The following is a 12,597-nucleotide window of genomic DNA, read 5'->3' on the forward strand; positions in this document are numbered from 1 at the left end:
GTTCCAAGAAATATCCTAAAATTTTGTCCTTTTTTCTAACTTCTTAGTGGACTGCTGGTCAAATAAACTGCTCTTCTCAAACATAATATCTTACAGATTTACCTCACACATAGTCTGCTCCATTATGAATTTGCACCATCAGAGCGCATGAAAAGCTCTGCAACCTCCCATTAATGACTTCTCTCTCTCCCTCTTTTTTTTTTTTTGAATAATGGATTTCAGTTGTTGTGGTTGTTCAGTCATTAAGTGTGTCTGACTCTTTGCGACCTATTGGCTGCAGCAAGCCATGTTCCTCTGTCCTTCACTATCTCCCAGAGTTTGTACAAATTCATGTCCATTAAGTTGGTAATGCTATCTAACCATCTCATTCTCTGCTGCCCCCTCCTCCTTTTGCCATCTGTCTTTCCCAGTATCAGGATCATTTCCCAGTGAGTCAGCCCTTTCATTTCCCAGTGAGTCACATCAGGTGGCCAAAATATCGGAGCTTCAACTTCAACATAAATCCTTCCGATGAATATTCAGGGTTGATTTCCTATTTTTTTATTCTATTTTATTTTTTTAATTTAAATTTATTTATTTTAATTGGAGGCTAATTACTTGTATGGGGAAGGAGGTGGGAGGGGGTTTCAGGATGGGGACCACGTGTATACCCGTGGCGGATTCATATTGATTTCCTTTCAGATTGACTGGTTTGATTTCCTTGAATCCAAGGGATTCTCAAGAACACGGGTACACCCGTGGTGGATGCATGTTGATGTATGGCAAAACCAATACTATATTGTAAAGTAAAAAAAAAAAAAAAAAAACTTGTCAATTTTATAATAGTTAAATTACATCTCAACAAAAATGCTAAAATAAAAAAAAAAAGAATCTTTTCTAGCAACACATTTTGAAAACATCAATTCTTTGGCATTTAGCCTTCTTTATGGTCTACCTCTCACATGTACATGTCTACTAGAAAACTATAGCTTTGACTATATGGACCTTTGTCTGCAAAATGATGTCGCTGTCCTTTAAAACACTCTCTAGCTTTGTCGTTGCTTTCTGTCCATGGAGCAACATGAACAGTATGTATTTCAGTGGAAAATATTTTAAAAAAAAGTATGCAGTATTTTGACATTACTTTTTTTCCCCATGATTTAAGTATTTATTTAATCCTTCATTTTTAAAAATTTATTTATTTTTATTTTTTACTTCATAATATTGTATTGGTTTTGCCATACATTGACATGAATCCACCATGTTGTATATGTGTTCCCCATCCTGAACCCCCCTCCCACTTCCCTCTCCATCCCATCCCTCTGGGTCATTACAGTGCACCAGCCCCGAGCACCCTGTATCATGCATAGAACCTGGACTGGTGATTCGTTTCACATGTGATAATTTACATGTTTCAATGCCATTCTCCCATATTGTCCTGCCTATGCCCTCTCCCACAGAGTACAAAAGACTGTTCTATACATCTGTATCTCTTCTGCTGTCTCGCATACAGAGTTATCATTACCATCTTTCTAAATTCCATATATATGCATTAGTATATTGTATTGGTGTTTTTCTTTCTGGCTTACTTCACTCTGTATAATAGGCAAGGGTGCCCACTCTCACCACTATTATTCAACATAGTTCTGGAAATTTTGGCCACAGCAATCAGAGCAAAAAAAGAAAAAAAAGGAATCCAGATTGGAAAAGAAGAAGTAAAACTCTCACTGTTTGCAGATGACATGATCCTATACACAGAAAACCCTAAAGACTCCACCAGAAAATTACTAGAGCTAATCAATGAATATAGTAAAGTTGCAGGATATAAAATCAACACACAGAAATTCCTTGCATTCCTATACACTAACAATTAGACAACAGAAAAAGAAATTAATGAAACAATTTCATTCACCATTGCAATGAAAAGAATAAAATACTTAGGAATATATCTACTTAAAGAAACAAAAGACTTATATATAGAAAACTATAAAACACTGGTGAAAGAAATCAAAAAGGACACAAATAGATGGAGAAATATACCATGTTCATGAATCAGAAGAATCAATATAGCTAAAATGAGTATACTACCCAAAGCAATCTATAAATTCAATGCAATCCCTATCAAGCTACCAACAGTATTTTTCAGAGATCTAGAACAAATAATTTCACAATTTGTATGGAAATACAAAAAAACCTCAAATAGCCAAAGCAATCTTAAGAAAGAAGAATGGAGCTAGAGGAATCAACCTGCCTGACTACAGGCTCTATTACAAAGCCACAGTCATCAAGATAATATGGGACTGGCACAAACACAGAAATAGAGATCAATGGAAAAAAAAAGAAAGCCCAGAGATAAATCCACACACCTATGGACACCTTATCTTTGACAAAGGAGGCAAGAATATATAATGGATTAAAGACAATCTCTTTAACAAGTGGTGCTGGGAAAACTGGTCAACCACTTGTAAAAGAATGAAACTAGAACACTTTATAATACCATACATCAAAATAAACTCAAAATGGATTAAAGACCTAAGTGTAAGACCAGAAACTATAAAACTCATAGAGGAGAACATAGGCAAAACACTCTCCAACATAAACCACAGCAGGATCCTCTATGACCCACGTCCCAGAATATTGGAAATAAAAGCAAAAATAAGCAAATGGGACCTAATTAAAATTAAAAGTTTCTGCACAACAAAGGAAACTATAAGCAAGGTGAAAGACAGACTTCAGAATGGGAGAAAATAATAGCAGACAAAGCAACGGACAAAGAATTAATCTAAAAAATATACAAGCAACACCTATAGCTCAATTCCAGAAAAATAAACGACCCAATCAAAAAGTGAGCCAAAGAACTAAACAGACATTTCTCGAAAGAAGACATACAGATGGCTAACAAACATATGAAAATATGATCAACATCATTCATTATCAGAGAAATGCAAATCCAAACCACAATGAGGTACCATTTCACGCCAGTCAGAATGGCTGCTATCCAAAAGTCTACAAGCAATAAATGCTGGAGAGGATGTGGAGAAAAGGGAACTCTCTTACATTGTTGGTGGGAGTGAAAACTAGTACAGCCACTATGGAGAACCGTGTGGAGATTCCTTAATAAACTAGAAATAGAACTGCCATACAACCCAGTAATCCCACTGCTGGGCATACACATCGAGGAAACCAGAAGTGAAAGAGACACGTGTACCCCAATGTTCATCACAGCACTGTTTGTAATAGCCAGGACATGGAAGCAACCTAGATGTCCATCAGGAGATGAATGGATAGAAAGCTGTGGTACATATACACAATGAAATATTACTCAGCCATTAAAAGGAATACATTTGAATCAGTTCTAATGACGTGGATGAAGCTGGAGCTTATTATACAGAGTGACATTACATTTTTTGGCAAAGAACTTCAGCACTTCACTCAATAGTATATTTTAGTCATAATATACCATAAGAAATAAATTTGAATTGTGCAACTTGTTGCTTTGTGGACATGTCCAAGATATATGTACCCATTTTTGCAATCACAGTCTGTTTTTAGTACATATGCTAATTCCATGTGGCTTGAAGCAGGTTTTTCTTTAGATTTTGTTTTATTCACAGTGTAATTTTCTGTGTCATAACTTTTTAAATCACAATTTTAATAAAAGATGATGGTGAATTGCCAAAGTTTTGAAATATTACCAAAGAAAATAGAATGATAGAACAGAATGGTAGAATCAAGAATGCCCCTCCAAGTATCACTCTCTGCAAATCTCCCCTGCCAGCAATCCCCCTCTTTTCTTCTTTCAGAGATGGTGATAGCAATCCCCCTCTTTTCTTCTTTCAGAGATGGTGATATATCTTTCTTATGTTAATTTTTATGTACAAGCCATATATATATATATATATATATATATATATATATATATATACACACACACACACATATATATATATATATAATTTTGAGTTTTTTATTATTTCCATAAACTTTTCCTTTCTCAAATGATGCTTTTTCTCTGCCTATGGAGGTTGTTTGCATATCCAGAAATTGAATACATCATACATTTTTAACAGGTTTTTATTTAGAGACAAATTTAAACTGTAAGGAGTAGATATATGTGGGGGCTTCCTTCGTGGCTTAGTGGTAAAGAACCAGGTGACAATGAAGGAGATTCAGGTTTGATCCTTGGGTCAGAAAGATCCTCTGGAGAAGAAACTGACAACCTACTCCAGTATTCTTGACTGGGAAATCCCATGGACAGAGGAGCCTGGCAGCTACTGTCCATGGGGTTAAAGAGTCAGACATGACCTAGTGACTAAACAACAATAACAAAAATATATGTGGACATGTTTTAGTCATGTCTCATGAGCATATTTATATTAGCAAACTCTTGAGAATGTTTAACGTAAGTGTGGAAATTATTTTATAATGCTTATCAGATCAGATCAGTTGCTCAGTCATGTCCGACTCTTTGCAACCCCATGAATCGCAGCACGCCAGGCCTCCCTGTCCATCACCAACTCACAGAGTTCACTCAGACTCACGTCCATCGAGTCGGTGATGCCATCCAGCCATCTCATTCTCTGTCGTCCCCTTCTCCTCCTGCCCCCAATCCCTCCCAGCATCAGAGTCTCTTCCAGTGAGTCAAGTCTTCGCATGAGGTGGCCAAAGTACTGGAGTTTCAGCTTCAGCATCATTCCCTCCAAAGAAATACCAGGGCTGATCTCCTTCAGAATGGACTCGGTGGATCTCCTTGCAGTCCAAGGGACTCTCAAGAGTGTTCTCCGACACCACAGTTCAAAAACATCAATTCTTCGGCACTCAGCTTTCTTCACGGTCCAACTCTCACATCCATACATGACCACAGGAAAAACCTTGACTAAACGAAACTTTGTTGACAAAGTAATGTCTCTGCTTTTGAATATGCTATCTAGGTTGGTCATAACTTTCCTTCCAAGGAGTAAGCGTCTTTTAATTTCATGGCTGCAGTCACCATCTGCAGTGATTTGGGAGCCCAGAAAAATAAAGTCTGACACTGTTTCCACTGTTCCCCTATCTATTTCCCATGAAGTGATGGGACCAGATGCCATGATGTTCGTTTTCTGAATGTTGAGCTTTAAGCCAACTTTTTCACTCTCCACTTTCACTTTCATAGAGAGGCTTTTTAGTTCTGCTTCACTTTCTGCCATAAGGGTGGTGTCATCTGCATATCTGAGGTTATTGATATTTCTCCCAGCAATCTTGATTCCAGCTTGTGTTTCTTCCAGCCCAGCGTTTCTCATGATGTACTCTGCATAGAAGTTAAATAAGCAGGGTGACGATATACAGCCTTGACGTACTCCTTTTCCTATTTGGAACCAGTCTGTTGTTCCATGTCCAGTTCTAACTGTTGCTTCCTGACCTGCATACAAATTTCTCAAGAGGCAGATCAGGTGGTCTGATATTCCCATCTCTTGAAGAATTTTCCACAGTTGATTGTGATCCACACAGTCAAAGGCTTTGGCATAGTCAATAAAGCAGAAATAGATGTTTTTTGGAACTCTCTTGCTTTTTTGATGATCCAGTGGATGTTGGCAATTTGATCTCTGGTTCCTCTGCCTTTTCTAAAACCAGCTTGAACATCAGGAAGTTCACGGTTCACTTATTGCTGAAGCCTGTCTTGGAGAATTTTGAGCATTACTTTGCTAGTGTGTGAAATGAGTGCAATTGTGTGATAGTTTGAGCATTCTTTGGCATTGCTCTTCTTTGGGATTGGAATGAAAACTGACCTTTTCCAGTCCTGTGGACACTGCTGAGTTTTCTAAATTTGCTGGCATACTGATTGCAGCACTTTCACAGCATCATCTTTCAGGATTTGAAATAGCTCAACTGGAATTCTATCACCTCCACTAGCTTTGTTCATAGAGATGCTTTCTAAGGCCCACTTGACTTCACATTCCAGGATGTCTGGCTCTAGGTTAGTGATCACACCATTGTGATTATCTGGGTCGTGAAGATCTTTTTTGTACAGTTCTTCTGTGTATTCTTGCTATCTCTTCTTAATATCTTCTGCTTCTGTTAGGTCCATACCATTTCTGTCCTTTATTGAGCTCATCTTTGCATGAAATGTTTCTTTGGTATCTCTGATTTTCTTGAAGAGATCCGTAGTCTTTCCCATTCTGTTGTTTTCCTCTATTTCTTTGCATTGATCACTGAAGAAGGCTTTCTTATCTCTTCTTGCTATTCTTTGGAACTCTGCATTCAGATGCTTATATCTTTCCTTTTCTCCTTTGCTTTTTGCTTCCCTTTTTTCCACAGCTCTTTGTAAGGCCTCCCCAGACAGCCATTTTGCTTTTTTGCATTTCTTTTCCGTGGGGATGGTCTTGATCCCTGTCTCCTGTACAATGTCATGAACCTCATTCCATAGTTCATCAGGCACTCTATCAGATCTAGGCCCTTAAATCTATTTCTCACTTCCACTGTATAATCATAAGGGATTTGATTTAGGTCATACCTGAATGGTCTAGTGGTTTTCCCTACTTTCTTCAATTTAAGTCTGAATTTGGCACTAAGGAGTTCATGGTCTGAGCCACAGTCAGCTCTTGGTCTTGTTTTTGCTGACTGTTACAGAGCTTCTCCATCTTTGGCTGCAAAGAATATAATCAGTCTGATTTCGGTGTTGACCATTTGGTGATGTCCATGTATAGAGTCTTCTCTTGTGTTGTTGGAAGAGGGTGTTTGTTATGACAGTAAGTTAATTTACTTTAATGAATGAATTATCTCGCAGTACTTGGCTGTCTTTGCTTGTCTTTCAGTTGTATTTCATGTCGGCATTCATCAACTACTTTACCTTTTAAGTGTTTTCTTTACTATGCCTAGATTTCACTACTTTTAATTTTTCTGCAAATATGAATGCTTCTATATACTGAATATACATATTCTTTTGCTTTCCACATATGCTTGATATAATAGCACTGTGAAGACCACATTTGTCTCGATTAGGATTGGTTCCTTCTTAAAGAAGGGCTATAAAGAGTTATTTAGAGAAAGATCAAATAGAATTTTTAATACCTAAGAATTTAAAACTTCAAGGTGAGTTAGCCTACAGAGAAGTCTTTTCAATAAGATGGTCAAAAATAAAAAGTTGAAACTTCTTTCTGTTCATTCATTATTACAGCAATATCTCTAAGGGATGCCTCCCAATAGATGAATAAAATTAAACTCTTGCAGAGATAAAGTTGAAATTTTTAATCTGTTCAAAAGTTCACAAGAATACTATATAACATAATTTTCTTAATCAAAAATCATGAAGATAATGATATTTTGTTTCTTTCAGTCCTGTGTTTATCACCTAGAATAGTGCTTTGTACATAATTTCTATTGAATAGATATCTTTTACAGTATAATATCATTATAACTATTCATAATTATACATTATATTAATAAATGCAATAATAATAGCACCTTATATGGTAATGTTCTTTGATATAGAAAATATTTCCACATATATTAACTTTTATGTCAGAACTCTTTAAATTTACAAGATAAATATTGTTCTCATTTTAAACGGGTAAAGTAACGTTCAGTGGCTCAGTCATGTCTGACTCTTTGTGACCCCATGAACTGCAATACACTAGGACCCTTGTCTATCACCAAATATCTGAGTTTACTCAAACTCATGTTCATTGAGTTGGAGATACCACCCAACCATCTCATCCTCCATGGTCCCCTTCTCCTCCCACCTTCAATGTTTCCCAGCATCAGGGTCTTTTCCAAAGAGTAAGTTCTTTGCATCAGGTGGCCAAAGCATTGGAGTTTCATTCAGCTTCAGCATCAGTCCTTCCAAAGAATGTTCAGGACTGATTTCCGTTAGGATTGACTGGCTGGATCTCCTTGCAGTCCAAGGGACTCTCAAGAGTCTTCTCCAGCACCACAGTTCAAAAGCATGAATTCTTCAGTGCACAGCTTTCTTTATAGCGCAACTCTTAAATCCAAACATGACTACTGGAAAAACCATAGCTTTGACTAGATGGAGATTTATTGGCAAAGTATTGTCTCTGCTTTTTAATATGCAGTCTAGTTTCATCAAAACTTTTCTTCTAAGGAGTAAGCATCTTTTAATTTCATGACTGCAGTCACCATCTGCAGTGATTTTGGAGCACCCAAAAATAAAATCTGTCACTGTTTCCACTGTTTCCCCATCTATTTCCCATGAAATGATGGGACCAGGCTCCATGATCTTAGTTTTCTGAATGTTGAGCTTTAAGCCAACCATTTCACTCTCCTCTTTTATCAAGAGGCTTTTTAGTTCCTCTTCACTTTCTGCCATAAGTGTGGTATGATCTGCATAACTGAGATTATTGATATTTCTCCTGGCAATCTTGATCCAGCTTGTGCTTCTTCCAGCCCAGCATTTCTCATGATGTACTCTGCATATAAGTTAAATAAGCAGGGTGACAATATACAGCCTTGACATACTCCTTTCTCTATTTGGAACCAGTCTGTTGTTCCATATCCAGTTTTAACTGATGCTTGCTCACCTGCATACACATTTTACAACATGCAGGTCAGGTGGTCTGGTATTCCCATCTCTTGAAGAATTTTCCACAGTTTGTTGTGATACATACAATCAAATGATTTCCATAGTCAGTAAAGCAGGAATAGATGTTTCTCTGGTATTCTCCTACTTCTTCTATGATGTAACAGATGTTGGGAATTTTGTCTCTCGTTCCTCTGCCTTTTTTAAATCCAGCTTGAACATCTGGATGTTCACAGTTCACGTACTCCTGAAGCCTGGCTTGGAGAATTTTGAGCATTACTTTGCTAGCATGTCAGATGAGTGCAATTGTGGGTAGTTTGAGCATTCTTTGGCATTGCTTTTCTTTGGGATTGGAATGAAAACTGACCTTTTCCAGTCCTGTGGCCACTGCTGAGTTTTCCAAATTTGCTGGCATATTGAGTGCAGCACTTTCACAGCATCATCTTTTAGGATTTGAAAGAACTCAACTGTAATTCCATCACCTCCACTAGCTTTGTTCATAGTGATGCTTTCTGAGGCCCACTTGACTTCACATTCCAGGATGTCTGGCTGTAGGTGAGTGATCACAGCATCATGGTTACCTGGGTCATGATCTTTTTTGTACAGTTCTTCTGTGTATTCTTGCTATCTCTTCTTAATATCTTCTGCTTCTGTTAGGTCCATACCATTTCTGTCCTTTATTATTCCCATCTTTGCCTGTAATGTTCCCGTGGTATCTCTAACTTTTTTGAAGAGATCTCTCTTCTTTCCCGTTCTATTGTATTCCTCTATTTCTTTGCACTTGTCTCTCCTTGTTATTCTTTGGAACTCTGCATTCAAATAGGTATATCTTTCCTTTTCTCCTTTTCGCTTCTCTTCTTTTCACAGCTATTTGTAAGGCCTCCTCAGACAGCCACTTTGCTTTTTTTGCGTTTTTTTCCTTGGGGATGATCATGATCCCTGTCTCCTGACAATGTCATCCATCCATAGTTCTTCAAGCACTCTGACTATCAGATCCAATCCCTTGAATCTATTTGTCATTTCCACTGTATAAAGGAAAGAGATTTCATTTAGTCATATCTGAATCATCTAGTGGTTTTCCCTACTTTCTTCAATTTATGTCTGAATTTGGCAATAAGGAGTTCATAATCTGAGCCACAGTCAGCTCTTGGTCTTATTTTTGCTGACTGTATAGAGCTTCTCCATCTTTGGCTGCAAAGAATATAATCAATCTGATTTCAGTGTTGACCATCTGGTGATTTCCATGTGTAAAGTCTTCTCTCGTGTTGTTGGAAGAGGGTGTTTGCTATGACCATTGTGTTCTCTTGGCAAAAGTCTATTAGCCTTTGCCCTGCTTCATTCTGTACTCCAAGGCCAAATTTGCCTGTTACTCCAGGTGTTTCTCGACTTCCTACTTTTGCATTCCTGTCTCGTATAATGAAAAGAACATCTTTTTGGGGGTGTTATTTTTGAAGGTGGTTGAACTTCAGCTTTGTGAGCATTACTGGTCATGGCAGAGTCTTGGATTCCCGTGATATTGAATGGTTTGCCTTGGAGATGAACAGCGATCATTCTGTTGTTTTTAAGATTGCATCCAAGTAATGCAGAATGATCTCTGTTTGTTTCCAAGGCAAACCATTAAATATCAAAGTAATCCAAGTCTACGCCCCAACCAGTAATTCTGAAGAAGCTGAAGTTGAATGGTTGTATGAAGACCTACAAGACATTTTAGAACTAACATCCCCAAAAAAGAAGTCATTTTCATTATAGTGGACTAGAATGCAAAAGTAGGAAGTCAAGAAACACCTGGAGTAAAGGGAAATTTGGCCTTGGAATACGGAATGAAGCAGGGTAAATATTAATAGAGTTTTTCCAAAGAGAACAAACTGGTCATAGCAAACACCCTCTTCCAACAACACAAGAGAAGTCTCTACACATGGGCATCACCAGATGGTCAACATAGAAGTCAGATTGATTATATTCTTTGCAGCCAAAAATGGTGAAGCTCTATACAGTTAGCAAAAACAAGACCAAGAGCTGACTGTGGCTCAGATTATAAGCTCCTTATTGCCAAATTCAGACTTAAATTGAATAAAGTAGGAAAAACCACTAGACCATTCAGGTATGACCTAAATCAAATACCTTATGATTATACAGTGGAAGTGAGAAATAGATTTAAGGGACTAGATCTGATAGATAGAGTGCCTGATGAACGATGGATGGAGGTTCATGACATTGTGGAGGAGACAGGGATCAACCATCCCCATGGAAAAGAAATGCAAAAAAGCAAAATGGCTGTCTGGGGAGGCCTTACAAATAGCTGTGAAAATAAGAAAAGCAAAATGCAAAGAAGAAAAAGAAAGATATAAGCATCTGAATGCAGAGTTCCAAAGAATAGCAAGAAGAGATAAGAAAGCCTTCCTCAGCAATCAATGCAAAGAAATAGAGGAAAACAACAGAATGGGAAAGACTAAAGATCTCTTCAAGAAAATTAGAGATACCAAGGGAACATTTCATGCAAAGATGGGCTGGATAAAGGACAGAAATGGTATGGACTTAACAGAAGTAGAAGATATTAAGAAGAGACGGCAAGAATGCACAGAAGAACTGTACAAAAAAGATCTTCAAGACCCAGATAATCACAATGGTGTGATCACTCACCTAGAGCCAGACATCCTGGAATGTGAAGTCAAGTGGACCTTAGGAACATCACTATGAACAAAGCTAGTGGAGTGATGGAATTCCAGTTGAGCTATTTCAAATCCTGAAAGATGATGCTGTGAAAGTGCTGCACTCAATATGCCAGCAAATTTGGAAAACTCAGCAGTGACCACAGGACTGGAAAAGGTCAGTTTTCATTCCAATCCCAAAGAAAGGCAATGCCAAATAATGCTCAAACTACTACACAATTGCACTCATCTCACACGCTAGTAAAGTAATGCTCAAAATTCTCCAAGCCAGTGAACTTCCAGATGTTCAAGTTGGTTTTAGAAAAGGCAGAGGAACCAGAAATCAAATTGTCAACAACTGCTGGATCATTGAAAAAGCCAGAGAATTCCAGAAAAAAATCTATTTCTGCTTTAATTACAATGCCAAAGCTTTGACTGTGTGTATCAAAGTAAACTTTGGAAAATTCTTCAAGAAATGGGCATACCAGACCACCTGACCTATCTCTTGAGAAACCTATATGCAGGTCAGTAAGCAACAGTTAGAACTGGACATGGAACAACAGACTGGTTCCAAATAGGAAAAGGAGTACGTCAAGGCTGTACATTGTCTTCCTGATTATTTAACTTATATGCAGAGTACATCATGAGAAACTCTGGACTGGAAGAAGCACAAGCTGGAATCAAAATTCCCGGGAGAAATATCAATAACGTCAGATATGCAGATGACACCACCCTTATGGCAGAAAGTGAAGAGGAACTAAAAAGCCTCTTGATGAAAGTGAAAGTGGAGAGTGAAAAAGTTGGCTTAAAGCTCAACATTCAGAAAACGAAGATCATGGTGTCTGGTCCCATCACTTCATGGGAAATAGATAGGGAAACAGTGGAAACAGTGTCAGACCTCATTTTTTTGGTCTCCAAAATCACTTCAGATGGTGATTGCAGACATGAAATTAAAAGACACTTACTCTTTGGAAGGAAAGTTATGACCAACCTAGATAGCATATTCAAAAGCGGAGACATTACTTTGCCAGCAAAGGTCTGTCTAGTCAAGTTTTTTCCAGTAGTTTTCCATGTTTTTTCCAGTAGTCATGTATGGATGTGAGATTTGGACTGTGAAAACAGCTGAGTGCCAAAGAATTGATGCTTTTGAACTGTGGTGTTGGAGAAGACTCTTCAGAGTCCCTTGGACTGAAAGGAGATCCAGCCAGTCCATTCTAAAGGAGATCAGTCCTGGGTGTTCTTTGGAAGAACTGATGCTAAAGCTGAAACTCCAGTACTTTGGCCACCTCATGTGAAGAATTGACTCATTGGAAAACACTCTGATGCTGGGAGGGATTGGGGGCAGGAGGAGAAGGGCATAACAGAGGATAAGATTGCTGGATGGCATCACTGACTCGGTGGATGTGAGTTTGAGTGAACTCCGGGAGTTGGTGTTGGACAGGGAGGCCTAGCATG

The sequence above is a fragment of the Bos indicus genome, chromosome 2 (assembly GCF_029378745.1).
Source record: "Bos indicus isolate NIAB-ARS_2022 breed Sahiwal x Tharparkar chromosome 2, NIAB-ARS_B.indTharparkar_mat_pri_1.0, whole genome shotgun sequence".
Lineage (NCBI taxonomy): Eukaryota > Metazoa > Chordata > Mammalia > Artiodactyla > Bovidae > Bos > Bos indicus.